The sequence below is a fragment of the Macaca nemestrina genome, chromosome 13 (genome assembly GCF_043159975.1).
Source record: "Macaca nemestrina isolate mMacNem1 chromosome 13, mMacNem.hap1, whole genome shotgun sequence".
Classification (NCBI taxonomy): Eukaryota; Metazoa; Chordata; class Mammalia; order Primates; family Cercopithecidae; genus Macaca; species Macaca nemestrina.
Window position 1 is genome coordinate 121,030,324 of NC_092137.1, and position 13,424 is coordinate 121,043,747.

At 51.1% G+C, this 13,424-nt stretch overlaps 1 protein-coding gene and 1 pseudogene across 3 annotated transcripts in view; one reads left to right on the top strand and one right to left on the bottom strand.

Annotated features, from left to right (window-relative positions):
* Positions 1 to 13,424, top strand: part of LOC105490059 (transmembrane protein 131) — a 271,947-nt gene that overhangs the window by 180,618 nt on the left and 77,905 nt on the right. The gene's annotated exons all lie outside the window — the stretch shown is intronic.
* LOC139357995 (B-cell CLL/lymphoma 7 protein family member C pseudogene) lies at positions 11,892 to 12,575 on the bottom strand (annotated as a pseudogene).

Here is a 13,424-nt window from a genome sequence, read left to right on the forward strand (position 1 = left end):
TTGTCGGTGTCGCTTGACCAGGACCCAGTCTCCCGGCTGGTACGGATGGGGTGTCGGCGGGGGACCGGTCTCATATAGTTCCTTCAGCTTGGGCCAGATTTCTTGATGAATTTTCTGCAAGGCTTGTAGGGAAAACAAGAGTTCAGAGACATTTTCTGTTTCGGACTTGAGCAGATCATCTTTTAGGCCGGGAACTAAGGGTGGGGGTCTGCCATACATAATTTCATAAGGAGTAAGGCCCAGTCTGTAAGGGGTGTTACGGGCCCGGAACAGAGCGTAGGGGAGAAGGACCACCCAATTAGCGCCAGTCTCCATAGTCAATTTAGTTAAGGTCTCTTTTAAGGTCCGATTCATTCTCTCTACCTGTCCTGAACTCTGGGGCCTGTAAGCGCAATGTAGTTTCCAATTTGCCCCAAGGATGGAAGCCAAATCCTGACTTACCTTAGCGACGAAGGCCGGCCCATTATCTGACCCTATCTGGACGGGGAAGCCATACCTGGGGAGGATATCTTCCAGGATTTTCTTTGCTACAACCTGAGCAGTCTCTTTCTTGGTGGGGAATGCTTCAGTCCACCCTGAAAAAGTATCTACAAAGACAAGTAAGTACCGATACCCGTATTTTCCTGGCTTTATCTCAGTAAAATCTACTTCCCAGTAGATACCGGGCCTGGTTCCCCTGAGCCTTGTTCCCGTTGCAGCCTGGGATTGGGGGTAGACGTTGTTAAGCTGGCAGACTTTGCAACTTGTCACGATGTTGCTGGCCATCTCGGCTGTATGTCTGAATTTGAGCTTAGAGCGTCTGATCAGGTCTATCGTCCGCCGAGCACCCAGGTGGGTGGTTCGGTGGATGTGTTCTAACACTTGGTGTCCTAATTTTTCTGGTAGGATGGTTTGGTCATTAGTGTCAGTCCACCACCCATTCTGGATCTGTTTCAGGGGAAGCTTGTCAATCCACTGGAGATCTTGTTCTGAATAATCAGGGAAATATGGCAAGTCCCGGGGGCCCGGGTCAGGGAGCTGGAGTGCAAGGAGTTGGCTGGGAGCCTTCGCCACCTTTCTTGCAGTTTGGTCCGCTAGAAAGTTGCCTTGAGCAGTTGGAGTAGTTAGTTTCTGATGCCCTGGGCAATGCACAATGGCTAACTTTTCTGGCCTCCATAGGGCTGTTAGCAGGGCTAGGATTTCTTGCTTGTTTTTTATTTCTTTTCCTTCAGCCGTTAGTAACCCCCGCTCCCTGTAAATGGCCCCATGTATATGCGCTGTTGCAAAAGCATATCGGCTGTCTGTATATACCGTCAGCTTTTTCCCCGCCCCTAAGGTAAGAGCTTGGGTGAGCGCTATCAATTCGGCCTTCTGGGCCGATGTCCCCGGGGGCAGGGGTTCCGCCCAGATTACCTTAGTCTCTGAAGTCACTGCCGCTCCAGCGTACCTCTGGCCCTGATGCATGAAGCTGCTCCCATCAGTGAACCAGACGAGGTCGGCGTCAGGAAGTGGGCGATCCTGCAGGTCTTCTCGAACTCCGTGCACCTGAGCTAGTATCTCGGTGCAGTCATGGAGTGGGGCGTCCAGGTCCGGGTTGGGCAGCAGCGAGGCAGGGTTTAAGGTCGTTGGGGGCAGGAAAGTTATCCTGAGAGGATTTAGTAGTAATCCTTGGTAGTGGGTGAGTCGGGTGTTACTCATCCATCAATTAGGTGGCTGTTTGAGTACACCTTCGATGGCATGTGGGGTAACGACCCGCAATTCTTGCCCCATGACAAGCTTATCAGCATCCTGCACCATCAGAGCCGTGGCTGCAATCATTCGGAGACAAGGGGGCCACCCGGCAGCCACTGGGTCTAACTTCTTTGACAGGTAGGCAACTGGCCTCCGCCAGGGGCCTAAGTTTTGAGTTATTACTGCCTTAGCGATACCTTTATTTTCATCTACGTATAAGTGGAAGGGCTTGGTAACATCAGGTAGTCCCAGTGCAGGCGCGGAGAGTAGGGCAGTTTTAATCTGTTGGAAAGCCGACTCGGCTTCGTCTGTCCATTTAAATGGCTGCTGCCCCCGTGTTGCCTGATATAAGGGTTTAGCCAGTTCTGTGAACCCAAGTATCCATAGTCTGCAAAACCCCGCTGACCCCAGGAATTCCCTCACTTGTCGGGTGGATTGCGGCCTGGGGATCTGCAGAACAGTTTGTTTTCGGGCGTCTGTTAACCAGCGCTGCCCTTCTTTAAGCAGGTATCCTAGGTATGTTACCTCTGATTTACAGATTTGAGCTTTCTTTGCTGAGGCTCGGTATCCTAGATTTCCCAGAGCTTGTAAGAGACCTTTGGTCCCTTGGATGCAAGCTTCTTGGGTCTCAGCAGCAATCAGGAGGTCATCAACATACTGTAGTAAGGTTATTTCAGGGTGTTTGCATCGGTACTCACCCAGGTCTTCATGGAGGGCCTCATCGAACAGGGTAGGAGAGTTTTTGAATCCTTGCGGCAGTCTGGTCCATGTCAGTTGGCCACTTATGCCTCTATCAGGGTCATTCCACTCGAAGGCGAAGAGCTTTTGGCTCTGAGGGGCTAAAGGCAAACTGAAGAAAGCATCTTTTAAATCTAAAACAGTGTACCATTGATGTTTAGGGTTTAGGGTGCTTAGGAGGGTATATGGGTTAGGCACAGTTGGATGTATGTCCACAACCCTCTTATTGATTTCTCTTAAGTCTTGTACAGGTCTGTATTCTCCACTATTAGGTTTTCGTACCGGCAACAATGGAGTATTCCAGGGTGAGTGACATGAGCAGAGGATTCCTTGGTCAAGGAGCCGGCGGATATGCGGGGCAATTCCTTTCTTGGCCTCTAGGGGCATCGGGTATTGGCGTACCCGCACGGGGTCTGCCCCAGGTTTAAGTTCAACAAATAAAGCAGGACGGTGTTTTGCTAGTCCTAAGCCCCCCGTTTCCGCCCAAGCTTCTGGATATTGCTGGAGCCAGGTTGCTATGTCCTGGTCAGGGGCCGGTTGCTCCTGGTGGAGCCGGTACTCATCTTCTAGGGTTATAGTTAGGACGGACACGGGTTGATTGTGGGAGTTGGTCACGATGGGCCCCTCAGGGAGGAAATGGATCTGTGCTCCCATTTTAGTTAGCAGGTCTCTCCCTAATAGGGGACAGGGGCTCTCAGGGATAACCAGGAAAGAATGGGTTACATTCTTGGCTCCGAGGTTTACTGTTCTTTGTGTTGTCCATGGGTATTTCTTAACTCCTGTGGCCCCTTGTACCCACGAGGACTTGGAGGATAATTTTCCATTAGTTTTAACTAAGACTGAGTGCTGTGCTCCCGTATCGACCAAGAACTGGACTGGGGACCCCTCCACTTGCAAAGTTACCCTAGGTTCGGGGAGGGGATCCGAACCCCGTCTTCCCTAGTCTTCATCTTGAGTGACTAGTACGGGTGTAGACCTAGGGGGTCCCTGTCCTCGTTGTTTCTTTTTGGGGCAGTCTCTTACCCAGTGGCCAGCCTCCTTGCAGTAGGCACATTGGTCTTTTTTCAGATTATCATGCCTGGGGGGCCGCCTGGGTTGGGTGTACTCTGGCTGTAGATGCTCTTTCTGTACTACTGCTGCCAGGACCTTGGTCATTTTTTCAGTGGCCTTAAATTGCCTTTCCTCTGGAGTATCTCTGTTATTGTAAACCTGCTGGGCTATCTGAAGGAGGTCCTGAATCCGCTTTCCTTCTAAGTCTTCTAATTTCTGGAGTTTTCTTTTAATATCTGGGGCTGCCTGATTTACGAATGACATTACAACAGCTGCCTGACTTCCTGGAGCCTCTGGATCTATGGGGGTGTACTGTCTAAAAGCTTCCATTAATCTTTCTAAGTAGGTGGCTGGGCTCTCTGTCTTTTCTTGCAAAATAGAATATACTTTAGCCAAATTAGTGGGCTTGCGAGCAGCTGCCCGGAGACCTGCCATTAGAGTCTGGCGATAAAGGCATAGCCGTCCCCTACCTTCTGCCGTGTTGTAGTCCCATGCCGGCCTAGTCAGAGGAAAGGTCGCGTTTATGAGGTTGGGGTTGGCAGTCGGTTGACCGTCGTCCCCCGGGACCAGCTTTCTAGCTTCTACCTGTATTCTCTCTCGCTCTTCCGTGGTAAACAAGATTCGGAGGAGCTGCTGACAATCGTCCCAAGTGGGCTGGTGGGTGAACATGACACTATTCAGTAAAGACAGTAAATCTTTGGGGTTGTCTGAAAACCGAGCACTCTGAGTCTTCCAGTTATACAGATCACAGGTGGAGAATGGCCAGTACTGGAGCCTGGGGATTCCTGTGTCATCTGGGGGTCCTATTTCCCGGAGGGGTAAAGCCACCGTGGAGTCAGGCGGCTGGGGGGGGCTAGTCCGCAAAGTGCGCCCTCGCGTCCGCCCCGCCGGCCCCTCAAAGTTACTTTCTCTTTCAGCAGGCCCGTGAGTGGCGGCCGCCTCCTCTCCGCCTGCTCTCTCCCGCGACTCAGCCCGAGGGGCCGGGACCTGGGGCCCGGAGGGGTACGGAGGGGGTTCTGTGAACAGTGGGTCCCCGCTATCAGGTAGAACAGGATGGGAGGGGGCAGTTGGTTGCTTGGTTTTTAGTGGTCGAGCAACCAGTGCCTTAGAGGGTTCAGAGGCTAATTGGAAAGGGGACAGCCAAGGAGGCGGGTTTTCAACAAGGTCCTGCCATATGAGGATGTATAGGATTTGGTCTAAGTGGCCCGCATGTCCAGGTAGGAAAATCTTGGATTTTACCCTAGTGATGACAGCAAGTCGGAAGGTCCCTTCGGGTGGCCACCCCACATCAAAGGCAGGCCACTCGGAGCGACACAGAGTAATTAGCTTTCCTTTCCTGATTTCCATACCAAGATCATGGCCCCTTGCTCTAACTTCTTTGAAATTATTTGTAAGGAGAGATAGAGGAGTACTCTGGGTATTGCCCATCCTGTAACGATTTGTAGTCCTTTCCTGTAAAGGAATGTGGGTTAGAATCCCAATAGAGGAAATCTGATCTGACTTATTACTGATAGCTAGCCGGGAGCGCGGCGCCGGAAGCCGGGAGCCCGGGGAGCGCGGCGCCGGAAGCCGGGAGCCTGGGGACCGGGCCGGAAGTGTGGCGCCGGAAGCCGGGGATCCCCGGGACCGGGGCCGGAAGTGTGGCACCGGAAGCCAGGAGCCCGGGGACCGGGGCCGGAAGTGTGGCGCCGGAAGCCGGGAGCCCGGGGACCGGGCCGGGAGCGTGGCGCCGGAAGCCAGGGAGCCCTGGGACCGGGGCCAGAAGTGTGGCACCGGAAGCCGGGAGCCCGGGGACCGGGCCGGGAGCGCGGCGCCGGAAGCCGGGAGCCCGGGGACCGGGGCAATTCAGACAGTGAGCGCGCACCCGGGGACCGGGGCAATTCAGACAGCGAGCGCGCACCCGGGGACCGGGGCAATTCAGACAGCGAGCGCGCACCCGGGGACCGGGGTCAGATTCAGACAGCGAGCGCGCACCCGGGGACCGGGGTCAGATTCAGACAGCGAGCGCGCACCCGGGGACCGGGGTCAGATTCAGACAGCGAGCGCGCACCCGGGGACCGGGGTCAGATTCAGACAGCGAGCGCGCACCCGGGGACCGGGGTCAGATTCAGACAGCGAGCGCGCACCCGGGGACCGGGGTCAGATTCAGACAGCGAGCGCGCACCCGGGGACCGGGGTCAGATTCAGACAGCGAGCGCGCACCCGGGGACCGGGGTCAGATTCAGACAGCGAGCGCGCACCCGGGGACCGGGGTCAGATTCAGACTGCGAGCGCGCACCCGGGGACCGGGGTCAGATTCAGACAGCGAGCGCGCACCCGGGGACCGGGGTCAGATTCAGCTGTTGCCCGGATCGCGAACACGCTCCCGGCAACTCAGATCGCAATTTAAATCAGAAGAGAGCCAGGGGACGTCTCCCACCGGTCTCCACTGGCTGTCCTATAGCGCGTCCGCCAGGACTGTGCCAGCCTCAGTTTCAGACCTCGCGAGTCACAGATTCAGATTCAGAACAGACACACAGACACAGACAGACAAACGGAGACGAGCCAGCTCACCTATCAGTAGATCTATCTCAGCAGATCCGTTGACCAGGGGTCTGGTGGGCTTGGGGAATCCCGGACGAGCCCCCAGATGTTATGCCCAGACTGTTTGTTCCCCAAAGAAGACCACCAGAGTCCAGAGTCAAAGCCAAGCGGCAAGGATCTTTACTACAAGTTCGAACTTGGTCCCTCCTTTACACAGTATACAAGAGGGCCCTGAACAATGCGAGCGTTTGCTTTTTATAGCCCAAAAGTTGTAGGGGAACTAAGAAATTCTTTTGGCTCCTGCGCTTTCAGTAACCTTGAACGGCTGTCCCCTTATCGGAGACTTTCCAGGTGGTGTTTATACTGGGCTCAGGGAGTTTGAGAGATATATGGTGGTGGGATGGGAGGATGGGATGTGTTTGTGCTAGGCTTAGGGAGTTTTGAGCCCGGGGCTGAGGAATGTGCCCAGCTCCTTTCAGCCCGCCACCTCACCCGGCTAATTTTCTTGTATTTTTAGTAGAGACGGGGTTTCACCGTGTTAGCCAGGATGGTCTCGATCTCCTGACCTCGTGATCCGCCCGTCTCGGCCTCCCAAAGTGCTGGGATTACAGGCTTGAGCCACCGCGCCCGGCCGATTGGTGCATTTACAATCCTTTAGCTAGACAGTGTGCGCTGATTGGTGCATTTACAATCCTTTAGCTAGACACAGAGCATTGATTGGTGCATTTACAGTCCTCTAGACAGAAAAGTTCTCCAAGTCCCCACTCAATCCAGGAAGTTCATCTGGCTTCACCTCTCAATCCCCCATCTAAATAGAACACACCAACTGCTCTTGGGGATTGGACAGTGACCGTTCTAGCTGCTTCCTGCTGGATAGGGGCGAAGAAGGGACCCTACAGTGGTAGTGTCCTCCAGAGGGGAACTCGCTAGGCCCACCAAGGGGCCAGTGGGTCGACCCAGGGGTCCTTGGTAGAAGTTGTTAGTTGAGCTCATTTGGGGTTCCATTTGTAAGACCATCTGTAGCTTGATGGCCTCGATCCAAGAAGGGCCCAAAGCGAGTAATAGCAAGATGGCTGTCACAGGACGTAGAAAGGGGAGAAGCCATGTCACCTAACTCCAGAGGTTGGTGTAAGAGTTTGAAAGGCATCATCTGATTTCAGAAGCCTTTTCCTGTAAACGCTGGGCAGCATCTCATACTATCCCCAACTGGTTAGTGTAAAAAAACACTCTTCCTCTAAGAAGTTGCAGAGTCCTCCTTTCTCAGCAGTGAGGAGGTCTAGGCCTCCGCGGTTTTCGAGAGTCACTGCTGCCAGAGTCTACTTGGGATCGTAGAGTAAGGATAGATTTTGTGTTTTCTTGCAAACTGTCTGAGAAGTTCTTTGAGAGTTCATTGTAGTAGGGTAATAAAATAGATAAACCTGCTATTCTGGTTCCTGTAGCAGTGGACATTTCTGTAAGTAGGGGTATTAGTTGTATGACCCTGCGCTGAGGGACTTGAGCTTTGAGGGGCACTGATTTCCGTAAGATTAGAGGTTAGGATAGTACATGTTACACTGTTAACTTTTAGCAAACTTTTGTTGAAAGCCTTGTAAGTTTGGGATTTAAAAAATTTTTTGCTATTAATAAAACCTCATCTAGTCCATATTAACTTAGAATTGGTATAGATGGCTCCTTCCTGATTTTGTAAATACTGTAAGGTTTGGCTGAGTGCAAACAGCTTGCAGGTTTGAGCAGAACAATTATTAGGCAGTTTTTCTAACTGCTTCTACAAGAGTTCCCTTATCACTTACTGAATACGCATTGTGTCTTTTTCCCTTAATCGCTTGGGAGGAACCATCTATCTCCTGTCCTGAAAGGAGCTTCTCCTAGGTCTGGTCTGACCTTTGTATGGTAATTAGTAAAGATTTAGATCTCCTGTTAGGAAACCTGCTGGTTTAAGGATTTTTGATAGGAAGGCTACGGGTTGTCAGTGCCCTCAGTGCTTTTGTGGTATGTCCTTACTTACACGGACAACAAGGTGGTGTTGGAGTGTTATAGGGTTACAGAGAAGACCTTCAATTATCAATTATAGGTTTTAAATTTACCCTGGCTTTTAAAGGAATACGGTTCACTTTTTTTCTTCACTACTTCCATTTCTTTTTCTTTCTCTTTGACTTCTTTTTTGTCTCTGTTTCTCTTTCTGACTTCCTCTTTGTCTTTTCCTCTCTCTCTTTGACTTTTTGTCTCCTTCTTTCTCTCTGACTCCTTCTTTGTCTCTGTCTCTTCCTCCCTCTCTCTCGCTGATTTTCTGTCTCTTTCTCTCTTTCCTTTCTGCTGGTCTTTGCCTGCCTCTGTCGGCCGCTTATGCTGCTGTTCTGCCCTCTCCTTCCCCTTTTGATGGCTTCAGCAGTGTGAGACCACCACCTCCTTGGGTTTTTGTATTGCGTGTAATAACTCTATAATTTCCTTGTGGTATTTAATGGGGGTTCCCCTAGAGGTTACAAATTCCCATTCTTTCCATATTGCATCATGGGCATGTAGGATTAGATAAGCATACTTGCTATCTGTATACACATTTATTCTTTTTCCCTTTCCCAGTTCTAAGTGCCACTAGTTCTGCTAACTGGGCACTGGTTCCTGGGGGAAGAGGCTTACTTTCAAGTAAGGTTGCATCGCTAACTATGGCATAACCTGCCCTTCGTATCCCATTCTCCACAAATGAGCTTTCGTCGGTATATAGGTTAAGGTCAGGATTAGCTAAGGGGACTTCTAAGAGACCATCTCGGGTGGCATAAGTCTGGACTGTAATTTGTTGGCAGTCACTCTCGATTGGTTCCCCATCCTCTGGGAGAAAAGGGGCAAGGTTGAGGGCCACACACGTATGTATTTGAAGCACCGGTCCCTCGAGTATAGCGCCTGCTGTCTAGGCGGTTGTCTGATAGCCATAAACTTCCTTTGGCACCTAGTATTGTTGGAACCGAACTGTCGATTCCTTCCTGGGCAGGGGTCGCCGCGAAGGATCACCGACACGAGATTCACAGCAGAGAGTTATTTATTACTAGCGCGCTAGGGTCCCAAGCTCTAAGTTGGCCCTGGGACCCTGACTGCTTGTTACAGGCTGTTTATATAGGCAAACACAAGTTCAAACACAGCTTAGGGCGCGAAATTCAAACAAAGCTTTAGGCGCGTGGTAATTGGGTCTGTCTATGGCCTGAGCAAGGTGTCTTGTTCTAATTGGTTAGAGCAGGACCTTATGAGGTTTTTTCCTGGAGTTGTTGATTCCAGGAACTTCGAGGCAGGGTGGGACCCCCGGAATTGGCAGGGTGGGACCCCATGAGGTTGTTTCCCGGAATTGGCAGGGTGGGACCCTATTGAGGCAGGGTGGGACCCTATCCAGAGCCACCTGGTGTTAATTTTTTTAAGTTCTTTTTTTTATGTGGCCTAGTTTCTAAGTTTTATGCGGCCTAGTTTCATTCCCTCCTCTTTTTGTGTCAGAGGCTCAATCTTGAGCCTCTTCTTCAGTCCTGAGGCTCTGGTATTGTTGGGTCAGAACCATAGCATGTACTATGTTTATTTTATTTTTAATAAGGGTGAGTAAGTGGATGAGTATGCATGGCCTGAAAGTTAGGATGAGCGTGAGCAGGATGAGGGGTCTTAAGATGGTGGAGATTAGGGTGCTAAGCCAAGGGGATTGGTTGTACTAATTTTTAAACTAACTTTGTTGAGATTTTTTCTTTTTTTTTTTTGTTTAATTTTTCTCTTAGTTTTGCCATAGAATTTTTAACTATTTTTGAATGATCTGCATAAAAACAACATTGCTCTTTCAGGGCTGCACAGAGCCCGCCCTTTTTCAGAAAGACAATTTCTAGTCCTCGTCGGTTTTGTAATATAACTTCAGACAGAGAAGTCAAGGACTCTTTGAGTTTTGTGATAGATTGTTCTATGGCTCTAAGGTCTTTATCTATGGCTACTTTAAGTTGTTGCAGATGATGGTTACTATGCACTAGGGCTGCTGTCCCGGTTTTAACTTTAGCCGCTACCTTAATTCCTAACATGTCGGCGAGGGTGAGGGAGATTAAGGGCGGGGAAGTGCTTTGAGGAGCTTTTAGTTGGGGCTTCTCTGATATGGAAACCGGGGGCTTCCTAGCTTTTAATAAAACCTGGTTTGGCCTTACTGCAACAGGGGCAGTGTCTGGATTGACTAATAGTCTGATTTGGAGGGGAATTTTAGGCGGGTTGTGCTGGTATAAATAGAGACCTTATATTAACCTTGTTGTTATCTATCTGTTATCAGATTTTGCCGCATTTTCAAACTTGATGCGAACCAGGTTGCAATTTTCCGAATATCAGGTTGTGGTACAGGGCTGGACAAAGGACATGGTTATATACTAAGGTTTTGTGGCCTATTTCTACTCTCTATTATTAGTAGTCACACAGGACCAGCTTTTGCAATACAAGTGAGTCAGATCTCTACAAGTTTTTTTATTTGTCCTGTCTTGAATCCGGGACAGGCATAAAACCCGTTCCGGCTGATGGACACCTTTCTAGCCTGTCTTTTTCATTCTTGTCTATCTTGAGGAGTTCCTAATAGGACTCCTGTGGGACTAGTAAACCGGGGGCCTGTGTTTTTTATCTTTTCTGCTATATATTTTTTTTAGGTTGAAATAGAGGTCTGGAAACCAAGTCTTTATAGGAGCATTCTCGGAAGTCTTATTTAAGACCTCTTGATTATTAAAATTAATTATCTGTCAGGTCAGGCTAAATGGCCGGTGGGGGTTAGCGTTAAAAACTACACTAGAGACGGCGCAGGGAAGAAGGGCAAACAATAAGCAAGGAGTTAGATACGAGAGAGTCTTATCTTGAGCGGGTCCGCGGAGCGTCGGAGTTTCCATGTCTTAAGTGGTGTTGGTCTGGACGTCTCTGGAGCAGCCTTGGCGTGGGATGCGTGGATTTAAGTGGAGATTCCGTCAACCTTTATGGCTGTGGGCGTGGTCAGGAGAACAATGTAGGGTCCTTTCCACCGAGGCTTTAGTCCTTGAGTATGATGCCGTCTAACGTAGACAGAGTCTCCCACCTGGAAGGGGTGACTGGTCTGTGGATGTCCTGGTTGGTACAGTTCTGCCAAGGGGGCCCAGATTTGGGCCTGTACTGCTTGGAGTCCTTTTAGCCGAGCCTGTAGGTCAGTTTTAGGATCGGAGGGGGAGAAGGAGTTAAGCAAGGTTGACAAAGGGGGAGGTCCTCCGTAGAGGATTTTATATGGAGTGAGCCTAAAACGGTTAGGTGTATTTTGGGCCTTTAACAGAGTTAAGGATAGGAGGCGTCTTTAATCTTTTAAATCAGTCTTTAAGGTTAATTTAGTAAGGGTTTCTTTTATTGTTCTATTCATTCTTTTTACCTGTCCTGAGCTCTGGGGTCTATAGGCATAATGTAATTTCCAATTAATCCCTAATATCCTGGCGAGCCCCTGACTTAATATCCTGGCAAGCCCCTGACTTAACCTGAGAAATGAAGGCCGGCCTGTTATCTGACTTAATTACCTTGGGAAGTCCGAATCTAGGAAAGATTTCTTCCAAAATTTTTTTGGCTACTATGTGTGCCGTTTCTTGCCGGGTGGGGTAGGCTTTTACCTATCCTGAAAAGGTATCTACAAACACCAGTAAGTACTTATATCCAGCATAGTGAGGTTTTATTTCTGTGAAGTCTATTTCCTAATAGACTCCTGGGCGGTTACCACGAGTTCGTTTCCTTTCTGGCACTTGGGTAGCCCCAGCGTTTACCTGCTGACAGACCTTACAGGCAGATGTCACTTGTTCTACGAGGGTACTTGCCTTTGGGATTAGAAAGTCAGTTTTTTTAATCAGTAATTTTAGCTTTCGATTACTCAAGTGTGTCTAGGCATGCATCTGCTGGATCATTGCCAGGGCCTCCTTGGTCAGCATTGGGGTTTCGTCAGTGCTGCCAGCAGTTATGCCTCCCGGGATTTTTCTCTTGGCCCAGCCGTGGGGGCTGAGCTTTCTCAGGGACCCCTTCTGGGGGTCCGGCAGGTGACACAGGACGGCTGGGCTGGGGGGTGCCCCCAGGACTGGGCTCTGTGCCTTTTTGCAGGGAACCTTCCGAATGGAAACTCTGGTTGCTGTTCTCATCATTGAGATCCAGCAGGATGAGAGGGCCACCCCCTCGGGGACTGGCGCCCCTGCCCCGACGTTCCCGGCCACGGGATCTCTCTGCCCCGCCACCTGCCCGCCTTCGCTCCTCCTCCTGGGGGTCCACCACTGGCACTCACTTGAAGATACGAAGGGAAGTGTCGCCCACAGTCACTCATTGCTTCTTCTATCTCCGGACCTTCTCGATGGTTGCCATTACTTTCTTGATGTTATCTTCGGCCCGGCTCCGGGTCTCGGCCCGTACGGTCCGGCCGGTCATGCTGGCGGGGCTGGGGCCGGAGCCGAGCCCGCGGCGGGGCCGCCTCCCGTCCGGCGGGCTCAGGCTCGGCGCCAGGCCCGGGCGCCGCGCTCTCGGCCTGCCGTCCTCCCGGGAGTTGGCCGCGCCTTCTTTCATCCTTAACGCCTCCGCGAGTCCCCTGTTCTTTGCAGTAGGCATACTGGTTTTTTTCTACTTTTGGCCGTCTCTGCTTTTTTCCTCTCTCCTTGGTTCTTTCTCTCTCACAACTGCCGCCAGGATTTTTGTTAAATGCTTATCTTTTACTCGGTTCTTACGATCCTCTTGCTTTATCTGTTCCTTCACTGACTTGGCTTCCCTTTCCTCAGGGGTTTCTTTTTTATCTTGGCCAAATTTGTGGGGCGTTTTCCTGCCCCTTTGAGACCCGCCAACAGAGCCTGGCGATAGATTTGGAGACTCTCCCTACCTGGTGCCGTTTCATAGTCCTAGTCCGGGCGGGGGAGGGGAAATCCCTTGTCTATTTTATTGGGAAGTTGGGTTGGGAGGCCTCCTGGTCCTAGCACATTTTTCCGGGCCTCCAAGAGGACCTGCTGCCTTTTTCAGTGGTTAAGAGGACCTGCAGGAGTTGCTGGCAATTATCCTAGGTGGGCTGGTGGGTGAGGAGAATGGATTCTATTAACGAGGTTAGGGCCTGAGGGTCTTGGGAAAAGGAAGGGTTATGGGTCTTCCAATTATAGAGGTCAGAGGCAGAGAAGGGCCAGTACTGGACCGTGACAGTACGGAGGGGAAAAAGGGAGGATTGCTAAGTGGAAGGGCCTTCTGGGTCCTCAGTCCGCCGCAAGCGGAGACGAGGAGGTGTCGGCGGCGGCGTCCGAGGGGTGAGTTTGGGCGGGGCTGGAGAAGGAGACGGGGTGGAGGGAGGGGCCGAGGGAGAAGTTGGAGAAAGGGTAGGGGCCGAGGCGGTAGAGGAAAGAGCTGGGGACAAGACAGGGGGCAAGGGTGAAGCGTAAGGTGGAGGTCCCAGA